The sequence below is a fragment of the Myotis myotis genome, unplaced genomic scaffold, assembly GCF_014108235.1.
Source record: "Myotis myotis isolate mMyoMyo1 unplaced genomic scaffold, mMyoMyo1.p scaffold_m19_p_2, whole genome shotgun sequence".
Classification (NCBI taxonomy): domain Eukaryota; kingdom Metazoa; phylum Chordata; class Mammalia; order Chiroptera; family Vespertilionidae; genus Myotis; species Myotis myotis.
In genome coordinates, this window is record NW_023416324.1 from 98,526,214 (window position 1) to 98,540,451 (window position 14,238).

A 14,238-nucleotide genomic window follows, 5' to 3' on the forward strand; every position below is an offset into this window, starting at 1 on the left:
ACTCTCTCTCTTCTCCTCTGGCACCCCCATAACAAGATTAAAAAGTAGTTGATCAACTTGAATGCTGGTAAATTTGAAATTGCCCCAGAACTCCTTACACTATCTTCATATTTTTTTATTCTTTTTTCTTTTTACTCTTCTGATTGGGTGTTTTTTGCTTCCTCATATTCTAAATTTTTTATTTGATTCTCAGAATCCTCTACTTACTGTTGAATCCCTGTAAAGTATTCTTTATTTCAGTTAATTAATGCTTAATTTCTGACTAGTCCTTCTTCATGTCTTTGAAATTCTCACTAACATCCTTAAAAGTCTCACTAAGTCCCTTGAAGCTCTCATTAAGATCCTTGAGCATCTTTATAACCATTGTTTTGAAATCTGTATCTAATAGTGTGCTTGCTTCCATTTCATTTAGTTCTTTTTCTGGAGATTTTTTCTGTTCTTTCATTTATGACATGTTTCTTTGTCTCCACATTTTAACTGGTTCCCTGTGTTTGTTTCTATATATTAGGTAGAGCTGCTCTATCTCCTGGAATTGGTAGTGTGGCCTTGTGTAGTAGGTATCCTATAGGGCCCAGTGACTCAGCCTCCCCAGTCACCTGAGCTGGGCACTCTAGGTGTATCCCTGAGTTGACTGTGTGCACAGTCTTGTTGTAGTTGAGCCTTTGTTGCTGTTGGCATCACTAGGAGGAGTTGACCTCCAGGCCAATTGACTATGAGGACCAGCTGCATCTACAATGGAAGAGCTGCTGTATAGGAGATAACCCTATGGAGCAGGACTTGCTTCAGTGGGGCTTTGATACTCACTGAGTCTGCACTTGAGTATATCACTTGTGGATATTTAAAGTTGTAATCTGGTATGGTCTGAAGCTGTCCAGCAGGTGTACTGGCTCTGGGGCCTCTTATTGAGAAGTATGCACCACACTGCTACTTGAGAGATTTTAGGAAAGTCTGAAGCTTGAGCCAGGATGGGCCATTCATATGGAAAACCTGCTGGAAACAGCTTGGGTGGGGCTGCAAATTGGATGGGACAGGGTCTCGGGGAATCACCAGGGTGGAGTGAACAGCATGAGCCAAGCTGATGGAAACTCAGATATGGCTGCCAGTCAGCTTTGTGACAGGAGAGATCTCGGCATAGTAACAATGACCCTGTGAGCACCCTTGTCTGGAGGAAAGCTGCACCCACATTGTTGCTCTGATGCCAGACAATCCAGTTCCTCCTTGGAGCCCCCCAAGCTGTTGCCCCAGCACTGGAGCTCAGAGGGCGTGATTCTGAGTAAGTCTGTGCAATGGCTCTTTAAGAGGAACTGCCTGGGTATCACTGAGCCACAATCCCTGCTGGTTTTTACAGCCTGCAGTTATGGGGATTTCTCTTCTCAGCTCTGAAATTCTGGGATGGGGATCTGCTGTGGGGCTGGGATCCCTTTCTCTTCACAGGAGTCCTCTGCAGCAGAGATATCCCTCCTGATTTTTATCAGCCACACATGGGTGTGGGATCAGCCCATTCCTTCCCTCCACCTCTCCTACCAGTCTCTGCGTACTTTGTTATTTACTTCTCTAGTTGTAGGACTTCCATTAAGCCATATTTCAGGCAGGCCTGAATGATGATTGTTTTGTATTTTAGTTGTAATTTTGATGTGGCTTTGGGAGGCAGCACGTACCAGCATTTACTTATGCTATCATCTTGGTTCTCTTTAAACTGTTAAAAACAAGTTGATTCTAAAAGTTATATGCAAATGTAATGGACAAATAAAAGTAAAGGCAATATTTAAGTAGATGATCAAAGCTGTAGAACTACAATAAATATACAGTAAAAATATATTTCCTATTCTTTGATACAGTGTTTTTTCTGTAAGTTCATTGTAGTGTAGAATAAAAATATTTCTGTATTGTGTAAATTGGCTTTACAAATATGGTTTGAATCATCACATGGACTATTTTTTATAGATTAGATTATTCAGAGAATATTTTAATAAAAGTGACTTAATTTTTATATTAAAAGGTAAAACATAACAAAGGGAACATACAGATCAATGTCATTTCTAAATAAAAATGTATAAACAATAAATAAAATATTAATATTTTCTTCCACTTATAAAAACGTGATAAGAGAATATTAGAAATTTGCAAGAATGGAAAAATATGTAGGGAAGGAAGGAATTTTTCTCTACCTTTCTAGGTTCTTCTGACTGGTCTAAGAATTAAATTAGCATAGACAGATTAACAGGAGGAAATAAACTTTTAATATGTATGTGTGGGGAATTCACATAGCATGAAAATTCCAAATACAGTAAGGTAAAATAAGATATAGATATCATTTTGGACTGAGGAGAAGAAGGTAGGGGTCTGCAACTTTATAGGAAAGTCAGACAGTTCACAGGGTGTTACAAAGATAATGTTTAGCATCCAGATGTTTGCTGGGCCCTCTAGAGACAGAGTCACAGAGGGGAGTTAGTCATATGGGCCTTGCTGGGCTCCTCCTTGTTTGCCACACCTGGTTCATATTATAGTACAGTTGTCTATGGTGATAGTTCTTCCCAGAAAAGGCCTTCTGTCTACACTTCATTCAGCCAGTTGGGAAAGGTCAAAAGATTTCTGAGCCTCGTGTTTCTTAAAAATAAAATAATCCTCATGCCAGAGAGACAGATTTTAGGGTGGTAAATTTTGCTTAACTACAAATACTTCAATGTTGGAAAATCTATATGAATAAAACTGAATATCTTTCCTTTTGTTTGATACCGTATCACACTGAAGTGGTTAGTAAAACATTGAAAATTGTGAAGAAAATCCTTGGGAAGGGTTGAAGACAAAATAGCCCTGTCACATATGCAGACTGTGCCTGCAGGACACCTCAGAGTGTTGGTCTTTCCTGCTACAAAGCAGCTGCAATGGAGAAGAGACTTTTACAATGTCCTGAGCTCAAGAACATAAAGGTTATTTTCAAGGTTTGGTTTGGGCAGTGTAATTGGAATTCATCCTAAAAGTTGTGGCTGAACCTTCTGAGGAGCTGCATAAAAGCAAATATGAACATCCCATAAGACAGCCACTGAGAGGTTCTAAAAAGAAAAACAGTGAAAACAGACCCTCTTCCCACCCCAAAAAATAATCTCAGAAATTTTACAATGTAAAGCTCAAATTAAAAAGAGGTCTGGGACTCAAGGTTGAAGGTGATTTGCAATCCAGCTCCTTTGCACATGGTCACTCGATGGAAGCCTTCTAAGAGCATCTCTAGAGCATTGTATGTTTAACCACAATGATGACAATCCTCAGGTTCAGAAGAAAACACTGTCAATCATATTTATAGATGTGTCAATGGAACACAAAGGAGTAAGGAGGTGTTGGCTAGTAATTAATGGCAAAGACTTATTCAAGGGCCTTGGGGGTTTGTAAACTGTAAACACAACTAGACAATGCCCAGCATGTTATGAAGGGGGGAAAAAGCTAACAGTTCTCATAGTAAAAACTACCTTTTTGGGGTGGGTAGGTGGGATGAATCCTGCATTCCTAGTCCATGGATTGTCTCAGGATGGTAATCTTCCAGATTCAGAGGTCTAGATAATGGATGCCACATGGTCTTGATAATGAAACATTCTTTCTTAAACATGACAAGTGGTTGTCTATGAGAGATATATACATCTCCAGCACATAAACATTCTTTCTTAAGTTTTTCAGAGGTTTAGTTATAAAATTTAGGTACATTCAAGCACTGGCACACATGAAATTTCACAGGTTTAAGTTTCCAGGCTCCTTAAAGCAAGAATAGAATCATTTCCTCATGCCACAACCTACTTGATTTTAATAATTTAGCATCTTGACCATAGTGACTCTATTTTATTCCTTCACTCTTTTCCCCAGATGATATAAAGACATATGATAAAATTGTACATACATTACTAATTTTCAATTAAGAAATATCTTAGTATACTAAGAATAGAGTCAGAATATAGAGTGACCATATAACTTTTCACCCAAACTGGGTCATTTGTGAGAACAAAAAGGTGCTGCCATTAATGACAACACTAGAACTGTATAAGGCAAAAATAATAAGACCTAGTAATTCTCAAATCCTATATAATAAAAGGGTAATATGCAAATTGACCCTAACATTAGAACAACTGGGAATGACTGGTCACTACGACACACACTGACCACCAGGGGGCAGACGTTCAATGCAGATTCCCCCTGGTGGTCAATGCACTCCCACAGGGGGAGCTCTGCTCAGCCACAAGCCAGGTTGACCGCTGCCAGCAGAGCAGTGGTGGCAGGAGCCTCTCCCACCTCCTCAGCAGTGCTAAGGATGTCCGACTGCAGCTTAGGCCTGCTCCCCGCTGGCAAGTGGACATCCCTCGAAGGGTCCCAGACTGCAAGAGGGCACAGGTCGGGCTGAGGCCCCCCTTGAGTGCACAAATTTTTGTGCACCAGGCCTCTAGTATGACAACAAAATGAAAGTTAAAGAGAGAAATTAGAAAAAGTTAATGCATATAGAAAATGAAAAAAACTTAACATGTAAAATAATAAGTTTTTAAAGTAAAGAATAATACTGGCCATGAAAATATATTCCCATAGCTGTGAGCCTTCTATATTGCCTGGTGCCCACCTGGGCATTGCATACGTTCTTCACTCCTTCCCCTCTCCCCCATTGCATGGCTCATAACACTTGTTCTAAGTAACATATCTAGATAAAACGAGTATTGCCCTAGCCACTGTTTCTTTGGTTAGAGCGTCTGCCCACTCACCAAAGAGATGGGATTTGATTCCTGGTCTAGGGCACATACCTGGGTTGCAGGTTCCAACCTATCTTAGTCAGGGGCACATGTAGGAGGCAACCAATCTATATGTGTCTCTCATATCAATGTTTCTCTTTCTTTTCTCACTCTCTTTCCTCCCTCCTCCTTCTACTCTTTCTTAAAAATCAATGGGAGGAAAGCACGCCATCTTGTAGAGGGGAGCAAAGGAGGCCAGGAGTGCTGCCACACCAACATCCGGACTCACCTTGGGCAGCACCCCCGGACCTGTGCAGGGAGCCACTTGCCAGACATAACCTGAATGGAACCACCACTGTGCCCCAGCAATGGACAAAGGTACAGTGAGGTGGGTCCCAGATGTCTTCAATGAGAGTGCATCAGACAGACCTCTGAAGCTGAGCCTCCTAACCAGAGCCCAAACCCAGCATCTCAGAATCCCACACTTCATGTACTGGCACTGTGAGTGCAAGCCACGGGTTCCCTACTCCCCGCTCCATCCTTGATACCAATACAGAACCTCAGCCAGGTTCTGCTGAGCAGACCCCTAGCCAGGGGAGCATCCCGCCCCTGGCACAGACTGAGCACGCTCGCCACCAGCTTTGTGCTCCACCTCCAGCTCTGGGCTCCACCTCAGCTTAGGCAGAGCCTTCGCAGGGCAAGTGGCCAGCCCCCGGCATAGACTGAGCATGCTCCGTTGGCAGACAGAGCCCTTGCTGGGCGAGCGTGACACCTGGACAAAGATACAGCGAGCGTGCTCCACCACCAGCACAGACAGACTCTTTGGCAGGGGTGTTCTCTGCTTCGACACAGACAGAGCTGCAGCCCAGTGAGGCCTGCTCACTTGGCAGAGACAGAGCCTTGAGTGGGTGTGTGCTCTGCCACCAGCACAGACAGAACCTTTGGCTGATGCACACCCTGTCCGAGCACAGACAGATCTGTCACCTGACACACACCCTACCCACAAGCCAGGTCAGAGCTGCTGGTGAGACCTGGTGTGCCAAACCACAGGTCACAGGCCCACACTGAGGGACCTAGGGAACCATCCTGCCTTAGGGGCTGGAACAGCACAGTGAACTGCATGCCAGAAGGCTCTGAGTCCTCATAGAGTTGCACACTAGGGATACTGTACACCTGCCCCCACCAACCCCAAGAAACAGATAATTGAGGGACCAGAACTGTGGGAGAAGGGGTGAAACTCAGCAGAGACAAAAAAAAAAAGGTGTGGAACTCAAGGCAGACCCAGCCCTGGGGGCTAGCAAGTCCAAGACCATTGGACTGCGAAGGGCCTCAACCCTTCGGACATCAAGCAGGTAGCCCAGGGCCAGAAAGAGATAGCAAAAATGGGAAGACAAAAAAAAAAAAAAAAAAAAAAAAAAAAAAAGGAGGAATCACCAGAAAAGGAACTAAATGGAGGCATGTCAGAAAAAGAATTCAGAATAAGGGTCATACAAGTCATACACCAGATGGGTGAGAAAATCAACAACCTATGTAAGAATCAGGAAGAAGTAGAGTGATATAGCTACAATAAAAACCTCCATGGAAGCTTTCAACAGTAAACTAGGAGAAGCAGAGGACAAAATTAATAAATTAGAAGACAAGGAAGCAAAACACACCCAATCCAAACTGCAATTAAAGAAAAAAAATCAAAAGACAGGAGGAGATCCTGAGGGAGCTTTGGGACAACATGAAACAAAGCAACATATGTATAATAGGAGTGCCATAAAGACAAGAAGAGGAGCAAGAGTTACAAAACCTATTTGAAGAAATAATGTCAAAAACTTCCCTGATTTGGGGAAGAAAAAAATTACACAAGCACATAGAGTCCCAAACAAGATGAACCCCAAAAGACCCACACCAGGACACATTGTAATTACAATGGCAAATGTTAATGACAAAGAGAGAATCTTAAAGGTTGTGAGAGACAGAAAGTTACCTACAAGGGATCTCCCATTGGATTATCAAATAATTTCTCAACAGAAACACATCAGGCCAGAAAGGAATGGAAGGAAATATACAAAGTGATGCAAAACAAGGGTCAGAATCCAAGAATACTCTATCCAGCAAGGCTATCATTCAAAATTGAAGGGGAAATAAGGAGCTTCACAGACAAAAAAAAAACAAAACTAAGGGAGTTTATTAATACCAAGCCAGCAATGCAAAAAATGCTAAAGGGACTGTTGTAAAAAGAAGAAAAGAAAAAGACAAAGAAGGAACACAGGCACAAAAAAATAAATATGGCTATAAACAAATACCTATCTATATATATAAAAGGCTAATATGCAAACTGTCCCCTCGGGAGTTCGACCTTCAGACTGGGAGTTTGATCGCTTGCTATGATGTGTGCTGACCACCAGGGGACGGCCTGGAACATGGTGGGCGACCAGCAGCTGTGGCAGGGCACTGAGGGAGCAAGGGAAGGAGGAAATGTGCAGAGGCAGGGAACCTGATTGGCCCTGATTGCTGACCAGGACTAGGGACACTACCCATGCACAAATTTCATTCACTGGGCCTCTAGTCAATAATAATTTTAAACGTAAATGGACTAAATGCTCCAATCAAAAGGCATCAAGTGGCTGAATGGATAAGAAAACATGACCCATATATATGCTGTCTACAAGAGATCCACCTCAGAACAAAGGACTCACACAGACTGAAAGTGAAGGGATAGAAAAATATCTTTCAGGCAAATGGCAATGAAAAGAAAGCAGGAATAGCAATACTTACATCTGACAAAATAGACCTGAAAGTGAAGGCCCTAACAAAAAATAAAGAAGGCCACTTCATATTACTAAAGGGATTGATACAACAATCCTATCCTATCTAATAAAAGACAAAAAGGGTAATTAACTGTACCTCCGCTACACTTCCCATTGGCTAATTAGGGTGATATGCAAATTAACCACCAACAAAGATGGCAGTTAATTTGCATACCTAGGCACAATGATGAGAGGCGAAAGGGAAGTACAGAAGAACAGTTATCGGAAACCCAGGCAGCAGACAAGAGCCGCGGGGGTGCCACCTCGCCTGCGGCCCCATGATTGCATGGCAATCGGAGGGAGAGAGAGCTGGGGCACAGGCCGGGTGGCACCCCTGGGCCCCCGGCACCTGACATGCAAAGGTCAGGGATGAAATGACTTTCCCAACCATATCTGCAAATATACTGGGGAAGGCATCACTGAAGAGTTCACAACAACTCTCTTACTTGGCAAGGAAGAAAACAGTTGGCAATGGAAACAATCCCTTACATCAAAGTTAAGGGCCCTCTGAGTAAAAAATAATATTTCCAATGTAAAGTAGGGAGCAGGCAAAAATAATAGGTTTCATGACTTCCACTGAAGATTGAGCATATGACAGAGTCAAAACGAACGTACAAATTAAAACAGACAGTGGACATTCAAATGACCCGAATCAACTGTCACTGTTTGTCCCAATAGCAGCAATGCTTATGTGATAATATAGTTTAACAAACATACAAAACAAGTCACATGATAAGAGAGGTTCGGCTTCTAAAGTAAATTGAATATGTTCTTTAAAAATTCTCATGTCCTCCCCTCTGACTATAATTCTTAATTTTCCAATCAGAAAATTACCCCAGGTGATCCAGTAACATGTAGAATTCCAGTAACCTAACTTATTTAAAAAAACAAATATCCCAACCATTTTTAAAATATTTAAATTATTATTCTAGGGTTAAAATTATAGAAGATATTTAGATCCAAATATATTTTCTGAATAGAAAATATTGGTTTTTTATTTTAAAAATATAAACATAAAAAATATATAAGTGACACATTTTCTCAAGGAACTCTGAATTAGTACCTTTCCCTCTAACTTTCTTCAAATTAAGAGAATCTATGAAGTTCCCTATATTGCACAAGTTTTAATGAAAGAAAATAAGACTTTCTAAGAGCATCAAATACATGTTTTCTTATTTACAAACATATATACTCCTCTCTCTCTCTCTCTCTCTCTCTCTCTCTCTCTCTCTCTTTCTCATATATTCTTACTGATTCAGAGAGGAAGGGAGAGGGAGAGAGATAGAAACATCAATGATGAGAGAGAATCATTGATCGGCTGCCTCCTACACACCTGTACCGGGGATCAGGCCAAAACCTGGGCATGTGGCCTGACCAGGAATCAAACTGTGACTTCCTGGTTCATAGGTTGATGCTAAACCACTGAGTCACACCGCCGGGCTCAATTCTTATTTATAAATTCATTCCAAGGACAGATACAGCTTGAAAAGCTTTGGAAGTAGTTTCAAGAAAACTAGCTTTTAAGTAACAAGAAAACAGTTATAGAAGAAAGTTTAAATTAAAAGAAAAAAATTGTTTTAATTTATTCAAGATTGGGAACATCCTCCATGAAAATGTGTGCCTTGACTGTGGATGGCTGGGTGGCCTTATCACACCTTAGGAATTCAAATGCTTTTTACAATGAAAAGAAAGAGAGTTTCATCTCATTTCTTTCTCAGGGTAGATGTCTGTCAATAGAAGGTGGACATCAATAAAAGGAGGGGCTTGCACAATCAATCCAGAAAGTCAGCAATCTATGAATAATCCAGAACTGAGTATTTATCTCCTCTGCCTCACACCCTCCCTCCAAGCCAGTGAACAAGATAATTACTCTCAAGTCAAGCTAAGTGCCCTCAGTCACAGTGGCCCAATGCTGACATACAAAGCATACAAATAATTCTCACTCTGGCATAAAAGTGACAACTTTCTTGGAAGAAAAGTGGATACTGAAATTTCTCAAAGTCTTCCTGAAACATTTTTTAAAGTAATTTTTACTTCTTTAGAAAAAATGCATACATGGCAAACCATCTGTAATAAAAGGCCCATTCTATAAAATTTTACTTAGTCCTACTCATATCTGCAATCATAATCATATTTATAGACAAATATATCTATAGTAATAAAAGAGTAATGTGCTAATTAGACTGGGAGACATTCCAGGAAACCTTCCAGATGTTCTTCTGGACAAAGCCATGGTGGCGGGGCTGAGGTAGAGGCGGTTAGAGGCCAAGAGGGGAGGGCAGTTGTGGGTGATCAGGCTAGTGGGGGGCGGGGCCATTGGGGGTAAGCAGACCAGCAGGGGGGTCAGTTGGGGGCAAGCAGGACATCAGTGGGGGTCAGTTGGAGGTGATCAGTACAGTGGGGGGCAGTTTGGAGTGAGCAGGCCAGCAGGGGGACAGTTGGGGATGAGCAGGCCAGTGGGGAGGGAAGGTAGGGGTGAGCAGGCCAGCAGGGGGGGGCAGTTTGGGGTGATCAGGCTGGCGTAGGGGCAAGCAGGCCAGCAGCAGGGGGGTAGGGGGGTTCAGTTGGGGGCGAGCAGGCCAGCAGGCAGAGTGATTAGAGGCAATCAGGCAGGCAAGCAGGCAGGTGAGCGGTTAGGAGCCAGCAGTCCCAGATTGTGAGAGGGATGTCCGACTGCTGGTTTAGGCCCGATTCCTGTAAACTGGCAATAGGACATCCTTCGAGGGGTCCCAAATTGGAGAGGGTGCAGGCCAGGCTGAGGAACACACCCTCCCCCATGCACAAATTTCATGCACCGGGCCACTAGTCCTATATAATAAAAGAGAAACATGCAAATTGACCATCCCTCCACTATGTTCAAGCCATGCCCACTGGCCACGCCCATCAGCCACGCCCATCAGCCAATCAGGAGCAAGTATGCAAATTAACCCAACTAAGATGGCAGCAGCCAGGGAGCTGGAGCAAGCAGGAGGCTTGGGTTACCCCCGGCGATAAAGGAAGCCAAGCATCCCACCTTCCCTGGCCGGCCCTGAGTTCTGCTCAAGGCTACAAAGTTTCAATTATAGAAGATAAATAAATCCCAGAAAAAAGAAAAAAAAAAGGAGAGGCTGGAAACATGTGTCGCCAGCCTAAAAATGGCCATCAGCCCCTCACCCAGGTTGGCCAGGCACCCCAGTGGGGACCCCTACCCTGAAGGGGCTGTGGGTAGCCTGAAAATGGCCCTCAGCCCCTCACCCAGGCTGGCCACACCCCCATGGGGTGAGGGTCCCCACTGGAGGGCTTGGCCAGCCTGCAAAAAGCCATCAGCCCCTAGCCCAGGCTGGCCAGGCACCCCAGTGGGGACCCCCATTCTAAAGGGGGTGTGGCCAGCCTAAGAATGGCCCTCACCCAGGCTGGCCAGGCACCCCAGTGGGACCCGCCCACGCTGAAGGGGCTGTGGCCAGCCTGCAAACAGCCATCAGCCCCTCACCCAGGCTGGCCAGGCACCCCAGAGGGACTCTCACCCTGATCCGGACACCCTTCAGGACAAACCAGCCGGCCCCCACCCGTGCACCAGGCCTCTATCCTATATAATAAAAGGGTAATATGCAAATTGAACCTAACAACAGAACGACTGGGAATGACTGGTCACTATGTCACACACTGACCACCAGGGGGCAGACGCTCAATGCAGGAGCTGTCCCCTGGTGGTCAGTGCGCTCCCACAGGGGGAGCTCTGCTCAGCCACAAGCCAGGCTGATGTCTACCAGCAAGGAGGCTTCCGCCTCCTTAGCAGTGCTAAGGATGTCCAACTGCAGCTTAAGCCTGCTCCCCTCTGGCAAGTTGACATCCCCCGAGGGGTCCCAGACTGTGAGAGGGCACAGGCCAGGCTGAGGGACCCCCCCTGAGTGCACATATTTTTGTGCACCAGGCCTCTAGTAGGATATAACTCTGGTAAACATATATGCACCCAATACAGGAGCACTCAAATACATAAAAATACTTCTGGAAGATATCAAGGGAGAGATCAACAGCAACACAGTCGTAGTAGGGGATTTTAATAACCCACTGACATCAATAGATAAATCCTCTAGACAAAAGAAACCAATAAAGAAACAGCAATTGTAAATGACTCACTAGATCATATGGACTTAATTGACATCTTCAGAACATTTCACCCCAAAGCCGCGGAATATACATTCTTCTCAAGTGCACATGGAACATTTTCAAAGATAGACCACATATTGGGTCATAAGCAAAGTCTCTCCAAATTCAAGAATACTGAAATCATATCAAGCATCTTCTCAGACCACAATGGCATAATATTAAAAATAAACTACAATAAAAACAATCAAAAAAATTCAAACACTTGGAGGCTGAATATCATGCTATTAAACAATGACTGGATTACCAAAGAAATGAAAGAAGAAATTAAAAACATCCTGGAAATGAATGATAATGAAAACACAGCAATCCAAAACCTATGGGACAGATTGAAAGCAGTCCTGAGAGGGAAGTTCATAGCATTACAGGTCTACCTCAAAAAACAAGAAAAAAAATGGCAATATATTATCTAACTCTACAACTTAAAGAATTAGAAAGAGATCAATAAGAAAAGTCCAGAGTGAGCAGAAGAAAAGAGATAATAAAGATCAGAGCATAAATAAATGACTTAGAGACCAAAAGAACAATACAAAAGATCAATGAAACCAAGAGCTTGTTCTTTGAAAGGATAAACAAGACAGATGAACCTCTAGCCAAGCTCGCCAAGAAACAGAGAATGGACCCAAATAAATAAAGTCAGAAATGAAAGAGGCGAAATAACAACAGATCCCACAGAAATAAAAAGGATTGTAAAAAATATACTATGAACAACTCTACCCCTACAAACTAAACAACCTAGAGGAAATGGACATATTCCTAGAAAAATATAACCTTCCAAAACTCCATCAAGAAGAATCAAAAAATCTCAACAGGCCGATAACTAAGGAGGACATTGAAGCAGTCATCAAAAAGCTCTGAGCAAACAAAAGCCCCGGGCCAGACAGCTTCACAGGGGAATTTACCAAAATTCAAAGCTGAACTAAAACCTATCCTCAGACTATTCCAAAAAATTCAAGAGGAAGGTGTACTTCCAAGCTCTTTCTATAAAGCCAGCATTACCCTATTTCCAAAACCAGATAAAGACACCACAAAAAAAGATAATTACAGGCCAAAATCCCTCATGAACATAGATGCTAAAATCCTCAACAAAATTCTAGCAAATCAGATCCAGCATTACATTAGAAAGATCACACATTATGACCAAGTGGGAATTATTCCAGGAATGCAAGACTGGTACAATATCTGCAAATCAATAAATGTGATATATCACATAAACAAACTGAGAGACAAAAATCACATAATCATACCAATTGATACAGAAAAGGAATTTGATGAAATCCAACACCCTTTCCTAATTAAAAAAAAAAAAAAAAAAAAAAAACTCAGCAAAGTGGGAATAGAGGGATCATACCTCAACATAATAAAAGCCTTATATGACAAACCTACAGTCAACATCATACTTAGTGGGCAAAAACTAAAACCATTTCCCCTAAGAACAGTAACAAGACAGGGATGCCCACTTTCACCACTCCTGCACAACATAGTACTGGAAATGCTAGCTATAGCAATCGGACAAAAAGACGAAATAAAGGACATCCAAACTGGGAAAGAAGTAAAACTGTCATTATTCACAGATGATATGATATTGTACATAGAAAACCCTAAAGATTCCATAAAAAACTACTACAATTAATAAATGAATTTGGCAATGTAGCAGGATACAAATTAACACCCAGAAAGCTATGGCTTTTTTATACACCAGTAATGAACTCACAGAAAGCTAAACAAATACACAAACAAACAAGCAAACAAATCCCATTTACCATTGCAACAAAAATATTAAGATACCTAGGAAGAAATCTAACCAAGGAAGTAAAGGACCTGTACTCAGAAAATTATAGGATACTGAAAAAAAGAGATCGAGGAAGACATAAACAAATGGAAGAATATACCATGTTCATGGATTGGTAGACTCAACATCATTAAAATGTCCATACTACCCAAAGCAATCTATAGATTCAATGCAATCCCATTAAAATACCAACAGCATACTTCAAAGACTTAAAACAAACTCTCCAAAAATTCATCTGGAATAAAATAAAGATCCCGAATAGCCACAGTAATCTTCAGAAAGGAGGACAAAGTTGGAGGGATCACAATACCAGATATCAGCTATACTATAAAGCCATTGTTCTCAAAAATGCCTGGTACTGGCACAAGAACAGACATATAGACCAGTGGAACAGAATAAAGAACCCAGAAATTGACCCAAGCCATTATGCTCAATTAATATTTGACAAAGGAGGCAAGAGCATACAATGGAGTCTCGACAGTCTCTTCAATAAATATTGTTGGGAAAATTGGACAGGTACATGCAAAAAAAAATTAGAACACCAACTTACACCATTCACAAAAATAAACTAAAAATGGATAGAGGATTTAAACATAAGGTGGGAAACCATAAAAATCTTAGAAGAAGCCATGGGCAACAAAATAGTAGACATTTTTTGTAGCAATATCTTTACTAATACAACTCCTAAGGCAATGGAAACTAAGGAGAAAATAAACAAATGGGACCACATCAAAATAAAAAGCTTCTGCATAGCAAAAGAAACCATCAACAAAACAACAAGAAAGCCCACTGCATGGGAGAACAT